Source organism: Sciurus vulgaris (genome assembly GCF_902686455.1).
Source record: "Sciurus vulgaris genome assembly, chromosome: 1".
Classification (NCBI taxonomy): Eukaryota; Metazoa; Chordata; class Mammalia; order Rodentia; family Sciuridae; genus Sciurus; species Sciurus vulgaris.
The window spans coordinates 102,055,482-102,080,369 of record NC_136461.1 but is presented as its reverse complement, the minus strand read 5'-3'; positions in this window follow the sequence as shown (position 1 = coordinate 102,080,369).

Here is a 24,888-nt window from a genome sequence, read left to right as displayed (position 1 = left end):
CAACTTAGTGAGGCCCTAAGCAACTCTAAATAAAAAATTAAAAAAAGGGCTGAGGATGTGGCTCAGTGGTTGAGTGCCCCTGGGTTCAATCCTCAGTACCAAAAAAAAAAAAAAAAAAAAAAAAAGAATCTACCTTTAGGGAAAATAGATTGAGCTTATCTCTTATTAAATATTAATTTGTATGCATACATAATAATAGGACTTCTCATGGAATTTAGAAAAACTAAATTGGACCTGTGCCCAACAGTGCGCCACATACCAGGTACCTGTAAGTGGGTAAAGCTGCAAGCATCCATCGCCCATACCGTCATTCATTTCCTAAGCAAATACATATTTGCATATAACAGAAACTTTCACTGATAAGGTAACTCATGGAGACCAATCCAAAGAGAATGAGAGATGAGCCATACAGATTACCTTGGGGAAAAGCATTTCAACAGAGAAAGAATAAGCCAAAGGCTTTGAGATAGGAGGCGGTCGCTTTGTTCAAGGATTAGCCAGGAGGCCAGAAGGGCTAAAGCAAAGCAAGCCTGGAGCAAAGCAACAGGAGATGGAGTCACAGAGGTGGCTAAGAGTTAGGTCAGGAAGGCATAAAAAAAGTATCCATTTTCAGCACAAGTTTGCAGTTCTATCTGTCTTCAACCATCATCTCTATACATACGTCTTATCTGTCATTCTATGCTCTTTTTTAGGAATTCCTATTAGAGCCATTCAGGAGTGGTTCAAGCTATTTTCTTATTTCTTAACCGATATTTCATAGTTTTAATCTCTTTATCATCCTAGGCTGCATTGTGGGTGAGTTTCTCAACAGCATTCTAATCTGTTCAAATATGTCCAGTCTAGAGTTTGCCCCATTCATTGTGATTTTTAATTCAGTGATTGCATTTTTTAAAAATTCCCAGCATTTCTGTTAGTTATTTTTAGTTAAACTGGTCCTTGTTTCATCTGTTTGCTTTGTTTCAAGATTTCATTTCTTTTTATGAGAGCTAGTCCTTCCCTCATCTCTTTGAGTATCTTAGACATACCTACTTTCAGGACATTTTCCTGTTAGTCTATTGTTTTCATTTCATCTGTAGTAGATAGAACTCCTAGTTTTATTTTTGGTTTGTGTGTATGTATGTTTGTTTTTGGTACTGGGGATTGAACTTAGGGGCACTCTATCACTGAGCTACACTCCTAGCCCTTTTTATTTTTTATTTCAAGACTGTCTCACTATAATCCTGAGGCTGGCCTCGAAATTGCCATCCTCCTGCCCTAGCCTCCCCCGTTGCTGGGATTACAGGCCCTTTCTTTCTTCTTAGTTTTCCCCCTGTGTTTTGGAGTTCTGGGTTGGAAGCTCATTGTGAACAGGAGGTCTTGTTTTCTCTCTCTTTTTTCCCCCACACTCTTTGACAATTTTGTGGTTGCTTTATCTTGGTCACTCAGGTCCCAGTGTATAGTTCAGGTCTTTGGGGTTTTGTTTTGTTTTCTTTGAGTGTTTGTGTTTTCCCCTCTCTAGCAGTTTGGAAGCTCCTGTCCTTGAAAATGAAAAAGATCCAGTTGTCAATGCAGTGGCCCACTTGACACCATGTCCTTACTTCATTATTCCCACCTTTCAATATACTCAGATGCATACTCTCTGGGCTCCAGGCAGGGATCCTCTGCAACCTTTTTTCACTCTCCTTTTGTGGGTGGGGGAGTCCATACACATACTAGCTCCATTCAGGGAAAACGGCTCCATCTGCCCTGCCCTGTGCTTAGGGTACATTGGTCCCTGTTACCATGCCAGACATTATCAGTTCACAGCCGGTGCCCATGGTCACACCTAGCAGCCTGTGCTTCAACCTTGCTTATAATATTGGGGTTTTGCTTTGTTTCAAGTCCTAAAAAGATTTCATTTTTTGAGTTTGGCCATTTGTATTTAAGTTTCTTTTAAAATATTTTTATCTTCATTGTTATGTGTTTGATGTTTGGAGCCCCGGGACAGGGTGCAGACATAACAGTGTGTACTTACATGCCATCTTTAATAACAGTCTGTTCAGGAGGAATCTGAGGCACAAGATAGGCCTTATCTAAGGCACATGCAGGCCCTACCTAGCATGGTGGAATGTACCCAAAATATCAGCAACTCAGGAGGCCAAGGTAGGAGGATCACAAGTATGAGGCCAACCTAAGCAATTTAGTAAAACCCTATCTGTCTCAAAAAATAAAAAGGGTTGGAGATGTAGCTCAGTGGTAAAGTGTCCCTAGGTTTAATCCCTAGTATCAAAAAAAAAAAAAGAAAAAAAAAAAAAAGAAAAAAGAAAAGAAAAGAAAGAAAGAAAGAAAGAAAGAAAGAAAGAAAGAAAGAAAGAAAGAAAGAAAGGTAACCCCTGAGTACCTGAGTAGGCTGAGTGAAAGTATAAGAATACATGCGCAGGGAAGTAAGAGACAATTAATCTGGTGAAAGAGAGAACAACAGAGGTTGGACCTAGGGGACCCCAAACAGATGCCCCTGGCAGGTGCTTTAGAAACTGGTTATACTTTTTTTTTTTTTTTTTTAATTTTAGTTATCAATGGACCTTATTTTATTTGTATGTGGTGCTGAGACTCGAATCCAATGCCTCACATATGCAAGACAACCGCTCTACCACTGATCTACAACCCCAGCCCCATGGCTGTACTTCCTTCTGATCACACCCACAACCCTTTGTAATTGCTTGAATGTAGAATCATGCGTCTCTCACTCACCTTGCACAGGGCCTGACAGACTAGGAACTCAACAAGTGTGTAATAAATTAATAAATATTGAGCAGATAAATTCAAGTGTGAAAAAAAAAATGCACTGATCACATGAATTGATGGAAACCCCTGTTCCTACTACCTTCTTCCCATCCATGCCTCAGAGTCCATTGCCAGTCTCCAAAACCACACAAAGACTGCTCCATCTGGAAGTCCCCGAGGCTCCACAGGCGCAACATACAGTTATCTATTTTCAATTCTTGTCTCGTAAACCTCTCTGCAGCGCACTCGCATCCTTGGCTTTGGCGGCACCACACCGCCCTGTGCTGGAGGCTTTGTGACAGCTACTAGGTTGGACAGCTGAAGACACACATACCGGTTATAAGCAAGCCTTTGGCCAAGAGCCTGAGCAGGGAGTGACCTGACAAACCTGGGCTTTAGAAAATCAGATGTGAATGTGAGAGGTTGGGCAGACCCGGAAAGGCCAGATTGGAGGCAGGGAGAAGTCTTGGAGACAATTGCAGCTAAATGAACCTCGCAGATCTGTCAGGGATCTTTCTTGCCCGTGAGGCATTTCCTGATCTACAGGTCTCCTTAGTGCTCAGTTTGCTGCCTAGGATACCAGTCCCTCCTCCTTGGACAAGGCCTCCTCTGACTGACACTTTGTATAATCTTGCCAGACCCATGCTCTGGGACTAGTTCTTGTCTTTGACATCCCTGCCTGCTGTCTGGGATACTGATGCAGGTGAATAAATCTCTGAAGAATGGCCGTCTCCCCACTCATCTCCCCTACGTGCTCTCCCCCTGCTCCCCATTGACTTCCTCCCCATCACCGTACAACTGGCTTCAGTGCCAGCAGCCTGTAGGCACAGAGACCAGGCAATGGTTCAGGACCACAGTTTGCTCTGGCATGAGACACTACAAGCGGCCCAGAGGAATAGGCCTGCCTTAAATACAAACCCCCCAGTGACTTCTGAAGTGAGGCTTGTGACACTGACTGGAGCTGGAGTACTAGGCAAGTAATTTAAACTAGGTCTCAGTAAGAGGGTCCCCAAGGTAGAAACCCGGTAGCAATCCGGGAGTTCAAGACGATGGGGGTATGGTCAATGATACAGAAAGCTTGTTCTTCAAATGGAGGCATAGACGGGGCTGGACTCAGTCGGGTGACCAGAAATTCCTACTCTCTGAGGTCCAGATTGGTCATAAAAATGACTGTAAGAGTTTAGTTTAGAGGCACAGAATCAAATGCCCTAGCTATTGGATAGGCACAGCAGAGTTAGGAACCAGGCATAGAGTATACAGTACCGTGTGTGTGTGTGTGTGTGTGTGTGTGTGTGTGTGTGTGTGTTCTATATATAATACACCTATATAATTCATCTATAGTGAGTTATTTTTGTATGTCAAACTATGTTGTAGGTATGAAGATTGTGACTCAGAACCTAAAGATCCTTTCTCTCCCTATAGGTTCTTTTTTACTCTAAAATCATTGCCCTATGGTACTGTGTCCTTCTCTAGCTTCCTGAATTGCTTGAGAGCTTTTTTCCTAGAGGTTGGTTGGGGAGAGTTCAGACCATCTTTGAAGGCAGTAGTCAATAAATGACTCACATAAAATGACAATTCTTCTTCCAACAGCCCATCTGGGTGGAAGCCCCGATTCACTGCACTCAAAAATTTTTCCTATTACTTCCATTCCTTCCTTCCGAGGTTGCCCTCTCTAAGTCCTGGCCACTTGAGTGACCCTTCTCCCTCTCTATTTCTCCTCACCATTTCTTTTATTATTTTTTTCAGAGGCAGGGGAGTGTCTTCCCTAACAACCTACGCTGTTTGGAGTTGGGGTGGGGAGCAGGGCCTGGAACCCCGGGATTGGGTCCAGGAGACCCACATCAGGAGTCTCGCTCAGCGGGCCTTGCAGACAGTGCCTGGCCGTGTTTCTCTGTTGCTGCTGCTGTTTCCCAACACATTAGTGGAGTTCAGGCATTTTATCCCATTGAGGTAATTGATTCATCATCTGGTTCAAATCCCCACATTTCCCGAGTTGATGAAACAAGTCATTAAAAAAGCAAGAAGCTGGCTCTGCTGCCAGAAACTGACAGTGACTTCATGTTCTTTTTGACTTATCTCATCGTGACCTCTGAATCCAAAATCACTTCCACTCTTCCTGGCTTTGACTTTCACCTTTATTTTGCTTCGAATCATAGTTGGTTGTGTCATGTATTCATATAGGAAATTTTCTTCTAGAAGTTGGCTTCTAGGGCTTGAAAGATGGACATGTTCTCTTTCTCTGCTTCTACCTCCTCCCTGCCCCACTTTCCACTCTCTGCTCTTCCTCGTGGTTTGTACCGTGCTCTGTAGACATGTAGGCTATTTCAGGAGATGCTACTCTTTCAAACCAAAATGGTTTTGGTTGCTTTAGAAAGGCTAAAAGTGCTTAAAAAAAAAAAAAATAATTCATTGACTCCTCTTCAGCTGCTCCCTCCTACCAGAGTGCCAGATCCCAGTGCCATTGTTTACAAACACCCAAGAGTAAATTCATTCCCCTCTTGTCACTTGTGTCACTTGGGATGGAATCTTCAGTCTTTTGCACTCACTTTCCCCGTGTGGCACTCAGCAACCATTCATTGTATCTGTAATTAACAACGAGCCCTTTATTGGAAACCTGGTAACTGGGACAAGAGGTACGTGGAAAAAAATCCTCTAACAGTACCTGTGTGAGCGCAGCGTGGAGATGTCAGAGTGCACCTTTATGTAACTAAATTACTCCCCCCGCCCCCCTGCCTCTCCCTTCACTCCCCCCCCCCCCCCCCCCCCCGTTCACTTCTGTCCCTTGGTATAATCCCTGAGGTTGTTCTTCCGACTTGTCTGTCAGGGCTTCTCAATGCCTGACTTGGAGCAGGCTGGCTAGTACTCTTATCTCCTCTCTTCCCCTTCGCAATCTGTAAGCAGCCCACCCTTCCTTAGCCCTGGGTTTTGTGCCTTTCATGGGAGTTCTCTTATCTCTGATTACTTGGTGTGCCCCTTTATTCATCTCAATGTTGCTGCACACAAAAAAATCCTCTAGAAGAGGCTGTGGAGTGGTTTCCTGCTGCTTCCTGTTGTGTGGGTTCGGGGCCTTTTTAGTTGGCTTTGTTCTTCAAGTGTTTGGGAACATGGCTGGTGGAATCGGGAGGAGGCTGAGTGGGCCTTGCTGCTGCTCACCCTGCCTCTCCAGTGCCCCAGCCCTGCAGCTCACCCTCTCCGGTCTGTTTCATGGGGCCATTGTCTTCCCACTGACGTGGCCCTGGATCTCATCCACACAGGCCACCTGTGCTTCCCAAAATACACAGGGGACAAATTCAACTGGCGTTGAATGCCAGTTCCCATGGATGCCAGGCCCCACTCTAGGTGCTGGTGACACAAAGATAAACAGGACTCAGTCCTGGAGCTCTAGAAGCTCGCAGCCTTGAGTGGAAAATACACAGGCAGATTCAACAGCTGTGATTCTGTCGTTGCTGAGGGTTACGACAGCAGCACTCACGGGACTGGGGAGCACACAGGAACCCAGATGACTCTCCAGTAAAAACATGGGAAAGTGAGGTTAAGTTTTAGAAAAAAATGTTGGTAAGGTCTGACAACACGCAAACTTGGGTGTGTGTCGGGGGGAGGCGGCTGGAGGGGTGGGAAGAGAGGTCCTGGAGGATGTGCTGTTGAAACCGTCTTGAAGATTGAATAATGAAGGATGATCATATACCAGCCCTCACACGTAGGAGTTCTCCAACCAAATGAGGTTGTCATTGGTAGAAGACAAATCGAATTGCAGGGCACAGAGGCACAAGAGAGCGCTGGGTGCTCAGGGAACAGTCAGGGTGACGGGGTGGTGGAGGGTGCTGTGGGTGGAGAAGCTGGGGAGGGCAGAGGAGAGCGGCCTGGGAGCATCCTTGTAGGGTGGGTGTGAGGACCAGGTGGATTGGGAGGCAGTGTTCCCTTTCAGGTAGCCAGAAGATGTTCTAAAGCAATGTGTCTTCAAACTTTCTGGCCATAACCCACAGAATTTTTTTTTTTCAGAGCAAATCAATATACACACATTGAAAATTTACTCTAACTACACGATTCACTCCTATGCTTTCTATTTCACCCTGTCCTATTTTGCCCCTTTCCATTTCACCCTTTACAAATTCTACTCATGACCATCTAAACTTATCTCTTGACCCAATGTGACATGGCTCCAAGTGTGAAACTGACCTATAGGGGAGCGTAAGTTAAGGAGGGAACACATTCTGAATGGTAACCAGAGAAGAGACTAGGAACTGGCCAGGGAAAAGAGGACAGGACCCAAAGTTCAGGATATGGATGGTGTGCCAGGCAAGGATGTTTTAACAATGTGAAGACAGGGGTCCTGTTTTTACAATGATAGCACAAGTGGACTGGTTCACCTGAGGTGTGGAGCTTGGGAAGACAGTGAAAGACCTTCTCTGTTAAGTTAAGGAGTTTTGCCTTTTTGTAGGGGCAGTTAGAGGCATTGAAGAGTTTTAGTAGGTGTACCCATTAGCTAATGCTGAGTAACAAACCACCCCCAAACTTAGAGATTTAACAAACTTTGATTGTTTTTCACTACTAGTGGCAAGGTAGTTCTGCTTTTCTGTATTGGACTCCCTATGTATTTCCAGGCAGCTGCAGGTCAGCTGAGGCATTGCTTATCTACAGTGGCCTTGCCTAAGACAAAAGGGGCTCTTCTCCATGTGTCTCCTCCATCCCTCCCAGGCTAATGTAGGCCCACTCTTGTTGAATTTGCAGGGGTCCAAGAGAGGAATAAACATGCAAGTTCCTTTTTAAGCCTTTGCTTATGCCTGGTTTGTTATTATTCCCCTGACCAAAGAAGATCATGTACCCAAGTCTAGAGTAAGCATGAGAAGGCCCTCTCTGGGAATGTGGGTACAGAGAGGCATTAACACAATCGGTCTTCACAGTAGAAAAGAAATCAGGTCAGGTTTGTTTTAGGAAGATCACTTTTGCCACTCTGGGTGGGAGAGAGATGATGCTGGAAGTGGGGAGGCCAGGTTGAAGGTTGTTTTATTGATCCTGATGAGAAATTGTGAGAGGTCACACTAAGGGAAGAAAGGGATTGCTGGATTTCTGGAGAGTCATACCTTCTTCCCTCCTGAAGTCAGAACCAATGGAGAGACGAACACCTGGGTTAAACAGAGCTGATCAGAGAATGTGGTTTTAAATCTATGGGCAGAACTTTCTCAAACCCTCTGGATCCTCCTATTTCTCCTCTTCAAGCCCAGGTCATGGGACAGTCCTGCAGAGAAGATGCTACCCCTTGGGATCACTGCTTCCCTCTGGCTCATGACAGAAGGGTCAGAAACCAGAATGCAATCTTGCAGCTTATAATAGGTTGGCTCCACCCAGTCAAGAGTCCCCAGTCAAGAAGGAATGAGTGAAGGGCCAGGAGTGACATGTGCAAGGGTCACATGCTTGTCCAGGAAAGGCCCAGGGAGTAAGTGTTTTACATTTTGGGAGCCATTGGGTTTCTGCTGCAACTACTCAGTTCTGCTCTCCTAGTGCAAAGGCAGCCCTAAACGGTAGGGATGTGACTGTATCACAATAGAAATTGAGGTATGGACACTGAAATCTGAATTTTCATGTGCCAAAAAGTATTCCTCTTTTGATTTATTTTCAACCATTTTAAAAAATGCTAAAAACCATTTTAAGCTCATGAGCTGCACAAAATCAGTGTAGGTTGCATTTCATTTGCAGATCTCTGTTACAGTGCAGTCCTTCCACAGGAAAATGTCAAGTCAGGAGAACGGCATTCCCCCAGGGTAATTGTAACCCAAGGAGGGTAATTTCTCAGGCCACTTTTGTTGCTGCATCACAGAAAATAGCTCCCCCACCCACCCACCAAGTACTAGGGATTGAACCCAGGGATGCTGTACTACTAAACTTCATCCCTACCCCTTTTTACATTTTATTTTGAGACGGTCTCCCTAAGTTGCTGAGGCTGGTCTCAAATTGTGTTCCTCCTGCCTCAGCTTCCTAAGTAGCTGGGATTACAGATATTGTGCCACCATGCCTGGCATAGGAAATAACTTTTATGATGAGAGCTTCAACTGAAACAGAGGGACTGGGAGATGGGAAAGGAAGGAATGCTATTAACATTACTGGCATCTCTGTACAATACACTTGGCATATGGTATTAACATTTTCCCAAATCATCTTCGGTAGTTTTTATGACCCCAATTTGCTAGTGAGGAAACAGTATTAACTTGCCCAAGGCCACACAGCAAGTAAGAGCAGAGTTGTTTTGAAATCTAATGCCCTTTCCCCAAGGATACTGGTATTTTGGTCAGATGATACTTCTGTGGCCTCTAGCTCTTACTAGATTCTTCAGAGGACTTGCGTCCTAACCCGGAATGGCCAGACAATGGCAAAGTTTTCAAAATACCACGTCTCCACGAGTAAAACAAAAAGATAACCAAGATATTCACTCAGTTGCTTCTGGCTCCCAAGTGCTCCTCTCTGTTCAAGTGTTAGCCCTCTTTTCTTCAGATGATGGGCAAAGACTTCCAAGTAGATGGGGTTTCTTATTTCTCTTTTTGTGCCCTTACGCATACAGTTTTTAAGACATCGAGGTAAAATTCACATAACATAAAATTAACCCATTCAAAATGCGCAATTCGATGGCATTTAGTACAATCACCATGTTGCGGAATCATCATCTCTGCTGAGTACCAAACTTCCAGCACATTTTGCCTTGGGTTTGATAGATGTTTATCAACCACACACTGGACAGTTCATTTCTTGAGGCCCATATCTGTGTGCATTTCATCTACCTACTCTGAAGTTCTCTTGTAAATATTCCTAAGATGCTCTGCGAATTCTACTTGAATGGAATTCCAGGCACTTCCTTCCCAATTTCTTCTGAGCAGCACTTTAGAGGCTGGATTTGGGATCAGAATCTGGGCTCCTTCCTACCAGATACCTTGTTCTATTATTGAGTCAAAACAACAAGCTTCATGGTAAAGCAAATTCTCTGTCCTATCTTCTCTGAAGATGTTCTTTTCATCTCTTTTCATCTGACTGCACATTGCCCATGTGGATATTAATTTGCATTGAGCTCTGGTTAAATTTTAAATGTGCCTCCAAATTTATATTCCGATTCTAAGCGAACAACCACAAATCTGAATATTGAGACTTGTTAAATAATTAATTTTTCTAGGATTTCTTCCACTTTGAGAACAGCAAATTTCATAAATACATAAATATGAACTGAGAACTTGTAAATTGAGGCAGATGATATGTGTTTGACAATTTTGGAGCACAATTAGGAAAAAATAGTGCATTTTTTTAAAATTATAAAGTATTAATCAAGAGGTTTAATTTTTTAAAAAAGAAGAGAAAGATCATAACCTATTTTGCACATTCTACAAATTGTCAGATGGAAAGTAAATCTTCCAGTTATGGTTTCAGAGTGTTTTGGTCCCTGGAAATAGCTATAAATTAGACCCATTCACCATTGGAAAGCTGTGAGTTTTCTGCATTACAATTCTATATAATTTACATGCTATGCAAATCATGCTCCACTGAATACCATCTAATGCATTTATTCTTCTTCAAAATTAGCTAAACACTGCCTTCTCTTCTGCTAAATCCATCTCCCTGCAAAGGTAGGTGTAAGGACAGTTGTCTGACATGTGCTATTGCTTATTAGCTCTTCTTTGCCAAAAAGTGTTTGACTGGACAATGGTAAAAAATCTGTGGGGCCTCATTTCACAAAAACCTAATTTAAAATCTGGATGATGCTCAGGGTGTGTGGAAGGGAAAGAAGAATGGAGGCCAAGTTTCCTGGAGGGGGAGGTAGGGACTTGGGAATAGAACACAGGCAAAGGGACTCAAATGACTTATTTTGCCATGACTTTTTTTTAATGGTTATAAAAAAAATTGACTTAATTCCAGAATAGCATTTCTCATTCTTCGTCACATCTAATCGTCATCTGTACCTACTAGTATCACTGGGCTGGCTCCGTTATTAAAACGTGTCAGAAGCCAGTCATTCCTAAATCTCTGATCTTCAATTACCTTATTTGATGGGAAGGTATCGGCATAAACAGAGGATTATTTATGTCTTTAAGCCCAGCTAGGCCAGACTTAGCAGCAACTGCACTGAGAAACATAAGGGACATTGCCTTACAGCTGGGTAAAGAAAGAAAGAGGTTTTAACTTCTCTCATGCACAAGCTGTGGCAATGTGAAAATGCTTTGCAGGAGCAGTTTTACTGGGAAAGGGTCCCAGGGCTCAATTAGGAAGTGATCAACCTCATCATCAACAATTCTTATGCTGGAACCACCATGGAAGGTCCGTTCATGTCTTTGACGTCTAGGAGTCTAGCAGGAGGAAGTTGTTTCAAGAAGATGCAACATGGCAGGACTATATTTTTGACATGTTGGGCCAAGGACAGACACCATTGCATAGGCCCCACCCTTTTGTCCCGCAGGGTAGAATAAGTAGCAGGACTTAGTGGACAACAACCGAGGCTCTACAGATGGAGTTCAGGACACAGCCCTTTTGTTTTAGCCGTAGAAACTTGGGTAAGTTAAGCTTTCTCAACCTCAGTTTCCACATTTATATTTTATAATACATTCATAAAATGGGGATAAAGATTACTATCCATCTCACTGCTGTTCAAGGCTTAAACTACACAAAAGGACTGAGAATAATGCTCAGGAAATGCTATTACTGTGAACTGTCAGTCACCTTATTCTTTCCCTACTTACCAGGACTGGGGTGACCACCTGATTTATCTAACCTAACAGAAGTCTCGCCTACCCCTGTACCAGAAGTCCTTTGGAAGACACCAAGTGAGTTGCATATTAAATATCTAGGCAAACACCATCTACATGCCTAGGTTCCTGTTTTTAAAATCTCAGATTTATTTTTAACTGATACATACAAACATAAAAGTGGCCCATATTTCTGGGGTACCATGTGATGTTCTGAGACATGTATAAATTTTCATGTTTGAATGAGGGCAAACATTCCTATCTCCATAGTTATCTTTTCTTTTTGGTGAAAACATTTAAATTCTTTCTTCTTGATTTTTGAGATATACAGTACATTATTACCTATAGTCTCCGTACTATACCATAGCACACCAGAATATCTTGCTCCTGTAAAGACTCCCATTTTTGAAGTGGGCTTGATTTTGAGGGGAGAGTGCCTCAATGCATAGACAATGTTCTTCGATGCCAATAAAAATCCATAAAAAGCTCATATTTCTTCTCTGTATCTATAAATTCCTGACAGATATTCTTCCTGGTAATGGGCTGTCCCTGACACATTTCCAGGCAAATCTCATTTTTCAGGAAAGAAATGAAATGACCTACACATTCAACATAGGTGATAGATAGACTTTTATAGTGATGGTCATCAGTGGATCCTGCCTCCCACCCCACACATTTGGACAGTGCCTGCCCACACTGACTCTGAACTTGGCCAATTGACTTGCTTTGGCTGATGGGACATTAGCAAATTTGACAGAAGCAGAGACTTGACGTATACTTGCCAGTTGGACTTGACTGTCTTGTTGCTGAGAACTTCTCTGGCACCATGTGAAGAAACCCAAGCCAACCTTCTGGAGACAATGACCTAGCTAACAGCCAGCACCAACCCCCACACATATGAGTGAGGCCATCCTGGACTGCCTGACCCCATCTGAGCTGCCAGATGATTGCAGCCACATGAATGGCTCTGGCAAAACCAGCCCCAGAAAAGACCAGCTGGGTCCAGTCCTAATGGTTGACCTCCAGAATAATGAACTAATAAAATGGTGGTTGTTTTAAGCTACCAAGTTCTGGGGTGGTTTGATAAAGAAATAGATAACCTGTACAATTTGCAATTTAGAGATACAGTGACAGTTATTTGTCTTCTTCTTTTCTGTGTTTCTAGCAAAGGCATTTTTATTGCATGATAAAAGATGGAGATTCATTTATGGCAAGTACAGAAAGCCCATTTATTCTTTTATTGGATTTTGGATAAATAGGAATAGAAGTGGATCTGTGCAATTTTCAAAAAGTTGCAACAGAACCTTCTCCTGAACACAGTGAGAATTTCTGAATGGCATGAGAAATTTGCTGGCAGCAAGGACATGCCATGCCCCTGGGAATAACTCCCTGACATCATACTGTGCTTGCAGCACTGAATCCTCCTCCTGACATTTAGCATGCATGATTACACAGGCGTTTTCAGCAGTTTTTGAGGAACATAGATTTTCATCTGGCAAATGGATTCTGCCAAGTGATTGAGTAAAATCTGGGGGACACAGTTGAGGAAGATGGCTGCATGATTTACATTTACTACAAGGAAGTGATGGGGAATTAACTTTGGAAGAATCTGAAGGGCTCAAGCTAATGAGAAACAAAAGAAATGGATGTATGCAGAGCAGAGAGACAGTACTTAGGTCTCCGATTTCTCTGCGGTGCTGGCCCAACACTTGGGTGAAAAACAAACAGCTGTCGCTATTCAACTTTCCCTAGCCAACAAACAAACAAAAAACACAAGCAGACTTTGAAGGGGGTTGAGGTCTTACATTAAAGTGACACCAAGATCTTCAGGATTGTGTGTAAGGGAGGTGTAAACTGAAATGTTCAGGATGCAGTAAAGAAGGCCAGACTCCATTAAGCACTTCTCTCGGGAATCCAAGAGACATATTTGTTAGGCACTTTGTTCTGGAGAAGATGCTGCAGAGATTTGGACAGAGGCTGGTGGCAACAATGGAAGGTAGAGGAGGAGACACAAAGGGGGCAACACTCAGGCTTCATTCAGCTTCCCTCAAACAATCATGAACAAAAGACAAAAAAAAATTTTCCTATTGGGGACTACTCCTTGAGATGGGGAAAGACTTTGCCTGGGAGACAAAAAATGATGTTTTAAAGAATTTTTTAAAAAGTATTTTTTGCTATCAATGGACAAAATACCTTTATCTATCTATCTATCTATCTATCTATCTATCTATCTATCTATCTATCTATCTATATTTATATATTTTAATGCGATGCTGAGGATCGAACCCAGTGCTGCACACATGCTAAGCAAGTTCTCCACCACTGAGCTACCACGCCAGCCCCTAACATTTTAGTTTAAATACACAAAACATGGCAAGGCCGCTATTGCTTTCTGGGATTTACTTCCCTTCATGCAACATAAACCTCAGTGCTCTCTACACAGCCCCAGTGCTTGGAATGAAACGCTGGCTCCCCTGGGATGGGCCTGTGACCTAACTAAGCCACCAGCACCTTCTAAGGAGGTCGCTAGAGCCAGTGAAATGCATGACTTCTGGGCCAGAAGCAGGCACTTACGCTCTTCCAGAAGCCAAGCCTGGCCCCGCCATTTTCCACCATTTAACTTAGAGTCTAGGATAGAAGCCAAAGAAGGGTGGAAGACAGCCACAGAAGGTGGGTCGGCATTATGTGAGCTTTGAATCCAGCCAAATCTGAAACGACGTTTACCCATCGGATGTTTCATTTACATAGACTAATAAATTCCATTTTTGCCCAAGTTAATTTGTATTAGATTTTCAGTCACTTGCTACCAAGAGAGTACTAACTATTCAACCCTTATTGGATTTTTTAACCTATAAAAATGGGAAAATTCTGCTAGAAGATAAATCTATCTGCAGCCTACAATTTTGATTTTAAGAAAAGAATGGGGAGGAGGAACCTTATGATATTCTGAGGCAAAGCAGGTACTTCTGGATAAACTACCTCCTGTGCTTGTAATCAATACAATAAAATTTCTGATGGCCCACTGCATTTTAAGCATGTACTAGCTTTTCCTTTCAGTATCATCATGGAAGGTCTATCATCACACTGAATGGCATTTACATCATGGGTAGAAATGTACCCTTGAGCATGATATTGCATTAGTGATTAGCGTCTAGCACCGGGAAAAACAAAGTGAGAAAAGTGCGTTCTCATCTTTTAAATAGCACTTATTGGACCTGTGTAAACATACTCCGTACCTATTCTAAATATTGCCCAATACTGTGTTTTTAACTAGAGTTATGCAGGCATTAAATATCCTTGGCTTGCAAATTTTCTATTAACTTGAACATACTGGGAATGCTGAACAGCAATGAAGTGCTGAAAATGCCAAAGAAATTAATGGCTTTGTGCTGTCCTACTGAAACATGTCCACTAATATTTAGAATTCCATGTCCCAGGACATTACTCATGTCTGCTGACTTAAGCTGAAAGTCCTGGAATATACTGGGTGAATCGGGCCATTTCTAAAGTCTCTCTGTGGGGCTTTTGTTTTTCTCTACCACTTCTTTTTTTCCCTTTGTTCCATCCTTTCCCTGTCCTTTATACCCAATTTCCTGGGATTCATTTAGGATGTTATTTATAAGAGACCAGAAAAGGGTTATACATATGGAATAAGTTAAGATTTTTCAAGATGAATTTCATATTTCTTAGGTAAAAAGACCAAATGTACTAAATATCTATGTCTCATTTAAAATATTCATGTGACATCAATGTTTATTGGCCTTGAGATCAATTGTTTCCAGTGTCTTTAAGAGAAACCTCCCAGGACACATGCAAGGTTTGTGCAGTCAGACGGCAAAGTCACTCCAGGGAACTGCACTGAGGCCCCCCTGTTCATACTGTCCCTTGGATGGTGTCTGTCAGAGAAGGCAGTGTCTGTACCAACCACGCATGGTCCTTGCCTACCCGAGGTCCCTCAGGTCTTGTGCAATCTCACATTGTTAGAAGCCCTAGTTCATATTATACTCTTTGGGCCTGATTTTACTTGGGGGGGTGTAGTCCATTCAAGTATTGCTTGCAGGCATACCCTGAGTGGTCATTTCAATTCCTTCACAAACATTTGCTAAGTACCCACCAGGTGCCAAATTCTGAGATAGGCAGGCACTAGAAATATTTACCTGCTTGGCAACATCTCCTTATCAATGTTCTCCAAGGGCTTTTAATGTATCACATCTGCTACTAGTCTCATTCCTTACCCTGCCCAAGGATCAGCAACAGCAGCACTAGCCTTTCACCTCTGCACTCTCTATGCTAGTAAGAAGAATCTCCCTTGTGCTAGACTCTCAGGTAAAGATGCTCCTTCATTTCTCCTCCCTTCCCTCAAACACCACACCCAATGGTCTACCATATCCAATATTCTCCTCTTAACACAGCTCACTTCAATAGACCTCTCTATTCCCATTATCCTAGACTTTGTTCAGACCCTCAAAATCTCTTGCTATCTCTCCTTCAAGTGTCTCCAATCACTATGTACATGCTGCTGCCAAAATTAATTTTCTTTTCTTCTTCTTCTATTTTTTTTTTTTTTTTTTTTTTTTTTTGGTACTAGTGAATGAACCCAGGGACACTTTACTGCTGAACCCACATCCCTAACCTTTTTCGTTCTTTTATTTTGAGACAGGGTCTTGCTAAGTTACTCAGGGCCTCACTAAGGTGCTGAGACAGTCCTCAAACCTATGATTCTCCTGCCTCAGCCTCCCAAGTCACTGGGATTACAAGCTAATGCCACCACACCCAGCTCAAGTTAATTTTCTAAAATACAAACCTGTGACTATGTCACCTCCTTGCCCACACCTCTCAAGGCTTCCTTCCTGTCTCATAGGATCAGTTCCCATCTTCTTTGCATAACCAGGTCCTTGTACTCTGAATTCTGCCTATCTTCCCAGCCTCCTCTCTGGGTTCTTTCCTGTATGCATTGCTCTCTTCTCTCATCTGGCCTTACACATGCCTCTGGGCCTTTGAACATGATTTTCTCTGTTTCTCAAAAGCCTTCCTCTACCTTCTCTGCCTCAAGAACTTCTATTTGCTAAGCATCTTTCAAGAGTCAGCTCAAGGTGCACTCTGTGAGGCCTTGTCTTTCTCCAGAGTATTGTTTATGCATCTCTCCATGCTCCCAGAGTCCTTGAGGCGTGTCTTCACTCGCTTGTTAATATCTGATTGTGATGATTTGTCTGCATTTTGATTTTCAATCATCCTGTGAATTCCTTAACATGTCTTGCTCGGCTCAATGCAACATAGTGCTTGACTTCAACAGTAGGTACTTGGTGCTGTGTCGGAGAGAAAGAAATGCAAGGCACATTTTCTATACATCCCCTTCAAGCACAAAGGTGAGATAACACATTATTTGTGAATAATTAACTACCAATATATGATAGTAAACACAGTCCAGAGAGTCATATAATCTTACTGATTAGGAAAAATAGATACAGTATTTGGGAATCAGGAAGGTAAGCAAGGTATTGATTTGGATCATAGAGAGTTGCCATTCAGTAAGTAGAAAGGGGGAAGAAGTCCACAAAGGAAAAGAGAAAGTTTGTGAAGGCAGGACAGTGCAGATGTGCTCAAGGCTGGAAGGAGGTGGGGCTGGGTGTCAGGGTGGAATCAGGCCATGGAGGGCCTACAACTTCAGGCTCAGGAACACAGGCTTTCTCCCAAAGGCAGCTGAAAGTTCTTGACAAAGAAATAACTATTGAAATGATATCTTAGAATTGATTAGCAAGTGGTATGCAGATGGACTAAAGGTAGAAAAACAAATTAGGAAGCTACGATTTCTGGGATCTTCTGGTGCCATCCACAAATTACTTCATTCCTGTGCTGGGTCTGTGCTCAAGGACAGATAACTCTGCCTAGGATAAGAAAGAAAGAGGTCCACCTGCTGATCGTCCACCAGTAGCATATAGACCACGAGGGGATTGTCAACTGCCTCCTGTTGCCTGGAAGTTCACTGTCATAGTACCTGCTGGTTTGGTTTCATGTGGCTGTCGCCATTTTGAGATAACACCAGGACCTGCAGGACCCCCGGCCTGACTGACCAAGCCCTGTCTCCAGGACCCCTCAACCAGACTGACCACACCCTGCCTCCAAGACCCCTGCCTGACCAACCCTGCCTCGAGGACTCCCGGTCAACCACACCCACGCCCCAAGCTGCAGCTCCCCATTTGCCAACATATTTGGAAGCCAGTGCAGCCATCTTGGGTTATCCTGGAAGTGGAAGCTCCCATCTTTAGGTGGGGAAAATTCCATCCTGAGACACCTGCTGGAGATTGGAATCTCATTATCAGGTACCTCTCATGCATCAGGCTACTGAAGACTGGGAGGTTTGAATACTATATGACTGTTATAGTGTAGATTTTTTTTCTTTTTTCTTTTCCCCTACTTTCTGGAAATTTTTAAATTTTTATTTCCTTACTTTTCTTACTCTATTTTTCCTTTTGTTTACCTGTTTCCTCAGAGTCTCTTTCTCGTTTTTCTCATGCTCCCTCGCTTTTCTCAACCAACTTCTTTTGATTATACTTTCACTCTTTCTATGATCTAGAACTTCTACATACTCTTTTCTTATCCCATTAATAGTTACATCCTACACCTCTCCCCATCCTCTTTGTCCTCCATTAAAAACTGCAGACCTTATTGAAAATCTATTTGTTATACTGTAGATAATAATTGAGCTCATCTTCTCTGTTTATTATGACAATTTTGTTAATGTCTTCATAGAGGCTATTTGGTTTAGGGCTGTATATTGTCAGTACTGGGCACTGCTAATATTAATCTCCCCCTTAAAGAAGAGGTTTTGGAAACCTATAGGGTCACTATAAGCCTAAAGGGGGGAAACTGCAGTACCCCAGATCTGCAGGGAAGATACGTGAACTATATGAAAAAACAAGGGAAGAAAATGTTCCAAATAAACCTAGATTCTAAATTACTAGAATTCAGTGACAGCATGGTAGAAGAAATGTCAGAAAAGGAGTTCAGAATATACATAATTAAAATGATTCGTGAAGCAAAGGATGAGATAAGAGAGCAAATGCAGGCAATGAATGATCACTCCAATAAGCAGTTGAAAGAGCAACTGCAAGAAGCAAAAGATCATTTCAACAAAGAGATAGAGATTCTCAAAAGAAAAAAAAAAAAAAAAAGCCAAAAAACAAAACAAAACAACAACAACAAAAAAGCCCAAATGGAAATGCTTGAAATGAAGGAAACAATAAACCAAATAAAAAACTCAATGGAAAGCATCACCAACAGAGTAGATGACTGAACCTCAGACAATGAAGACAAAATATTTACTCTTGAAAATACAGTTGACCAAACAGAGAAGATGGTAAGAAATCATGAATGGAACCTCCAAGAATTATGGGACATCATGAAAAGACCTTTAAGAATTATTGGAATTGAGGAAGGCACAGAGATACAAACCAAAGGAATGAACAACCTATTCAATGAAATAATATCAAATTAGGAAGATACTGCAGAATCCATGTTTGAGGGGATGGGGGTTCTCTTCATGGTAGAGACAAAGGAGTTAGGAGGAAAGGCCCCAAGAGCTATTTTGAGGATGAAGTTGGATGGCCAGGGGGACCCTTCAGTCAAAAAGGGAGCAACACAGACAAGTCAGATATTTCAAACCAGTGGGAAGGGAGAGGCAACTTTGGCAAATGCTAAAGTGAAAGGAAAGACTATGATTTGAGAGGAGATAGTGAATTTTATTGGAAACTGGCTATATTTGAGAGAACTACACAATATCTGAAAGGAAATGTCCAATAGGCAATTGGAAAGACAATATCATAGCCTGGGATTGTAGCTCAGTAGTAGAGCACTTGCCTAGCATAGGCCAAGCCCTGGGTTCTGTCCCCAGTACCCCTTAGCCCCCATAAAAATAATTTGTGGAAAATAATATGTTGTAGTTGCATCCATCATTAGGTGGGTGGTTTTAGACTTCAGTTTCTCAACTATAAGAGGGGCATAATTATCATATTTATCTCATAGGATCATGAGGGTAGATAAATGAGATCATGCATACTATACACAGTATCTGGCACATAGTAACAGCTCAATAAATATTAGGCATTATCATTTATAACCAAAATTGATACAATTCTCTGAAGTGCAAAAACAATTTCATTTTATTTTCCCAAAATTATATCAGGCAAGTATTATTAATTACCCTCCTATTTCAGAGTGAGGAAACCATAGCTCAGCAAAGTTAACTGATCATATAACTAGTAGGTAGCAGAACCAAAACTCAAATCCAGGTTTTTGTGCAAATCTCCTAAGTTATTCTAGTGAACTTGCAGAATCTGATTTGGTTTGGGGAGCAGGGAATGTCAGTCAAACAACTTCTAAACACCACTGAATTTCAGGACTGACTTGACATCAGGTCTTTAGTGTCACATTGATAATCCTACCTGAAATACACCGAGGCTATCAAGTTCAGCAAAGAGTAATAAATTCTTAGGGAGGGGTGTCCTTCGAGATGATTTAGTCTCTGTCAAATATTTGTTCAGTTTGAGTGCTCCAGTGCCCCACCCCATCTCCGACAAGCTTCCACAGCTCCGGGACATATGCAGAGATAGGTCTTCTCCTTTAATTTAGAACATAGGATGCAAATAACAGTCTGATATCTGTCAGCAAGAATCTCACCCGGCTGGAATAGCTGCCCATAACTCTCACATTTCAAGTGATTCCTCCAACATTAAAACAATTGGGAAATTGTGTTGAAGATGAACTCGACAATGAGTTTCTGCCTGGTAGCTGTAAAAATGGTTATTGCTGACCCCTTTCTGTCTTTGAATTACTGCTTAGCTTTCTGTCTGGACATATGGAGAGAAGAAATCTTTGGGGATGTTGCCAGATAAAGCTGGCTTACCTTGGATTCCTGAACGGAGGGTATGTCTAAGAATAGACTCCAAGGGGAGATGCGAGGGAGCTGAGTGGAACCATTAGAATTGGGCATTGTGTCCACCTTTCCCAGTGACTCCTTTGATTTAAGAAGTGAATAAAGTTATGGCAGAACACCGTATAGAATGAATAATGAAGGGCAATGGAGAGAAGTTAGGCTTTTTTGAGAAAGCTCTTTTTATAAAAGAATTAACGTGGTAGATTGTGTCCTTCCAAGACATCAAGGCAGGAGACTGGTTTGTTGGTTTATGAGGGGTGGAGACAGGAAATTTCAAATCCTACACCTACCTTGGAATGCAGATTCCATCACGGCCAAGGGCGTTTCTTATTATTTTCATGCCTCTTTTCCCACATCTATAAAAAGGAGTTAATCAAAGGTGTTGCTGAGGTTTAATTAGTTAATACTGAAAAGTGCTTTGAAGATGCAAAGGAGATTATAAATATCCACAGTTAAAAGTCCTCTTTTAAGAAATACAGGTTGAAGTTAAGATTGAACAAATCATATTGTCCCCAAAATAGCTAAGGGCAAATGAAGGTGGCTTCGCTCTGGCAGGGAACTTTCCTTGACATCACTCGGATATTGCAGTCAGCAGGGAAACCAGAGGACTCTCTTCTTGGTCTTTATAGGGTTTTTTTTTTTTTTTTTTTTTTTACTGTTGAGAGGAACAGAAAGAAAATAGCTTGTCTCTATTGGGATAAGAAAATAAGAAAGCTAAAGAAAAATAAAAACAGATTCATGTGTTCCTAGCACCCCTTCCCCACCCAGGATAATCTGGCCATGAATTTAAAGGAGAGAGGGGGCGGGGGAGAGAAAGAGAGAGAGAGAGAGAGAGATGAGAGATCCAGGGCCTTCCCAGACACATGTGCCAAAACAGTTTTTCTTAGATCCAGGTCTCTGCGTGGTGGTGTTAAACAGACATAGCAGCCGTGGAGAGGCTGTGGTGTGGCTGAGCCCTGCTTCCAGGTGCACCTTCTAGCTGTGTGATGCTGAGCAAGTCACATTTCTTCTTGGAAGCTTGCTTTCTTCCTCTGTGGAATGGGACTCACTCCTGCGTCCTAGGGTGGTGGGGAGAATCAGAAACAACTTGTATGCAGTGGCTGGATTATGTTCCCCTCTCACTGTTTGCAATGATTTCCAGCCCATTTCTTTTCTTCCTGCAGCCTGGATTTCCTTTCTCTTAAGCTTCTGAAATACCGACATCCCGAATTCTTGTTTTCATCTCAGAGCTGTTGGGCTCATCCTATTTACTTTCCATGTTTTCTCTGCAGAATCATCAGGGCTGATTCTCACTTGGAAACAGCATTCCAGGGGAGAGGCCCTGTTTCCTGCCAAAGTTGCCTCAGGGGAAACACAAACTTAAAAAAAAAAAAAAAAGAAAAAAAGAAAAAAAGAAAGAAAAAAAGCAAAGCAAAGAACTTAGATTATTTTACAAATCCCAGATTTCAATGCTTCAATGTCTTTCGATTCTACTATCTTGTAGCTGATATCCGATTTTAAATTCTTAAGAATGATGGCTCTATAAGAACATAGCCCACTCTACAGAAATAGCCTGGGACCTCCAGGTATGTGCTTTGCAATATTTCTGGCATCAGAATGACCAAGGACCTCTCCTTTGACATGAAGCAGCCCAAGCAGGCAGTCCTAGGCACTGTGGTAAGGTAGCACTCTGTTCTCCAAAATTTCATCCAAAAGTCATCTATGGGATCCACAGATTCTGAACCGGCTAGAACTTGGATGCAGAATTTGGAGGTCACGAAGTTGCTTCACTGACAAGACACTCAGTTCCAGGCTTCCAAGAGACATACATACAAAATAGGTCAGAATCATCCACCAGGCTGGTGAAGATCACTCATCTCTTTACCCAGCCATGGACCCATCTGTCAACAGGTGACATTGCTATAGAAAGAATCACCAGGGTTGAACCCTTGAGCTACCTGGATGTCTAAAAGGCATAAAAAGGGCCACTTTCTAAAATCAAATAAAACTTTGATTTGAGGATAGTGGTGTAGATGAATCCTCGAGGTTTTAAAAATATGAAGAGGACAAGTAAGTCAGGGAAGAATTGTAGCTTCTGAAACCTGATTGGTTGAGTCGATATGTGGACTGGCATGGAACTGTGGGTCTCCCCTTCCCAGCTTCCGGCCATCTTCTTGAACATCATGAATACTGTCAGCATTAGCATCTTTGTGTAGAGAGGACAGGGACATGAAATGAGCAGAAAAAGATAAATAGATACTATACACCTTTTATGCTTTGAAACTACTCTCAGTGTGTGACGGTACACCACTTGGGTCAGTTGGGTTTTGTTTTTGTTTTTTGTTTTTTGGGTCTGGTTTATATTGTTTTTTGTTGTGGTTGTTTGTTTGTTTGTTTGCCAGTCACAAACCTGCTGCTGCTTGACGTATGAAGGATATGATGTGAGAAGGAAGGTGTGTGACATCTTTGATACCAGGCTTACACTCCGGGGTGTATGCAGGAAGAAGAAAGCGCGCCAGAGACTCTCACAGTGATGCACACACCTCAGGTGTCCTGCCCTCCTCCGGGTGCTGGACCATGAAATGAGGGTGGAGACAGCCCACCTCAGGGTCCCGATTGGCACCAGGGAAAGCTCATGCCTGCCATTCATTGCTTCTGTGATCAGCAGCTCTAGGTTTCAGTCTGGGTTCCAGGCAGGTGGATGGCAAAGAGAAGGGGCATTAGAGAAGAACCCAGAGTCAGACCCACCCGTCCCCCATTCTATCCAAATCACTTATGTTAAGACATTGTTCAAATTAGCAATAAAGGGCTGGGAGATAGCTCAGTTGGTAGAGTGCTTGCCTTGCAAGCACAGGCCCTGGGTTCAAATCCCCAGCACCGCAAAAAAAAAAAAAAAAAAAAAAAAAATTAGCAATAAAATCGTGAACACACCAGTTGAAAAATAAGCAAAGGGAGAACACGGACAATTATTTAAGGAAGAGAAACAAATAACTAATAAGACTTATGAACATATTTCAATTTCACTTCTTATCAAAGACATACAAATTAAAACAATGGGATATTTTTCTCTATCAATTTGACAAAGAACATAATACTCACTGTTCCTGAGGGTTTGGTGAGATAGGCACTCTGTGAGCACAAATACAATCTTTCTGGAAAGTACTTCAGATTTGTGGATGTAAGTATCAAAAGTATTCAGTGTTTATATGTTTTGTTCTACTAATCCAAGTTCTATAATCAATTACAAAGAAATAACTAGAAATATAAAAATCTCTATATGTATGACATTCAAAGAAATATTTGTCAAAAATGGAAAATAACATAAATGTCCAAAAACAAAAGAATGGTTAAAAAGTTAACTCCGTGATAGACTATCATACAACAACTTTAAAAACACGTTTTCAAAGAATATTTCACAGAGTATTTAAGAACATATTTCTTATGTAACATTTTGAGAAAGCATAGGATACAAAATTATATGTTATATGTTTCCAATTTTCTAGAGACAGATAGCTATGCCTGAAGAAGAAACATTTGAAGGATTTATACCAACATATTAGCTGAGCCTTATTTTCCATAATAAGATTTTACACTAGGACAAAAATGAGCTATTATACCAAGATTTTTTTTAAAAAAAGAATTATAATGACATATTACTCCATGCCTATCAAAATTGCCAAAATACTATTATCAAGAATACAAGCAACAATAGGTTTTGGTGAGGATGTAGGAGAAAAGCTACACTCATACATTGCTGGTGGGATTGCAAATTGGTGCAGCCACTCTGGAAAGCAGAATGGAGATTCCTCAGAAAGCTTGGAATGGAACCACCATTTGACCCAGTTATCCCACTTCTCAGTTTAAACCCAAAGAACTTAAAATCAGCAAACTATAGTGACGCATCCACATCAATGTTTATAGAAGCTCAATTCACAATAGTTAAATTGTGGAACCAACCTAGATGCCCTTCAATAGATGAATGGATAAAGAAACTGTATATATACATAATGGAATGTTAGCCAGCCATAAAAAAGAATAAAATTATGGCATTTACAGGTAAATGGATGGAGTTTGGAGAATATTATGCTAAGTGAAATAAGCCTATTCCAAAAAATCAAAGGCCAAATGTTTTCTCTGATAAGTGGATGATGATACATAATGGGGGAAAGGGGGTAAGGGAAGAATGGAGGAACATTGGATTGTGTAGAAGGAAATGAGGGGAGGGGACTACATGACTACATCATGTACAACCAGAGAAATGAAAAGTTGTACTCCATTTGTGTACAATGAATCAAAATGCATTCTGCTGTCATGTATAACTAAACAGAACAAACAATTTTTTTAAAAAAGTTGCCAAAATAAGAAATAATTACATCAAATGCTAGCAGAGAAACTGAATCATTCATACCTTACAGGTGGAAAAGTGAAATTCAGAAAAGCGTGCAACAGTTTCTTACAAAATGTTTTCCAGAAACTTTATTCATAATAACCCCAAACTGAAAGCAACTCAGGTGTCCT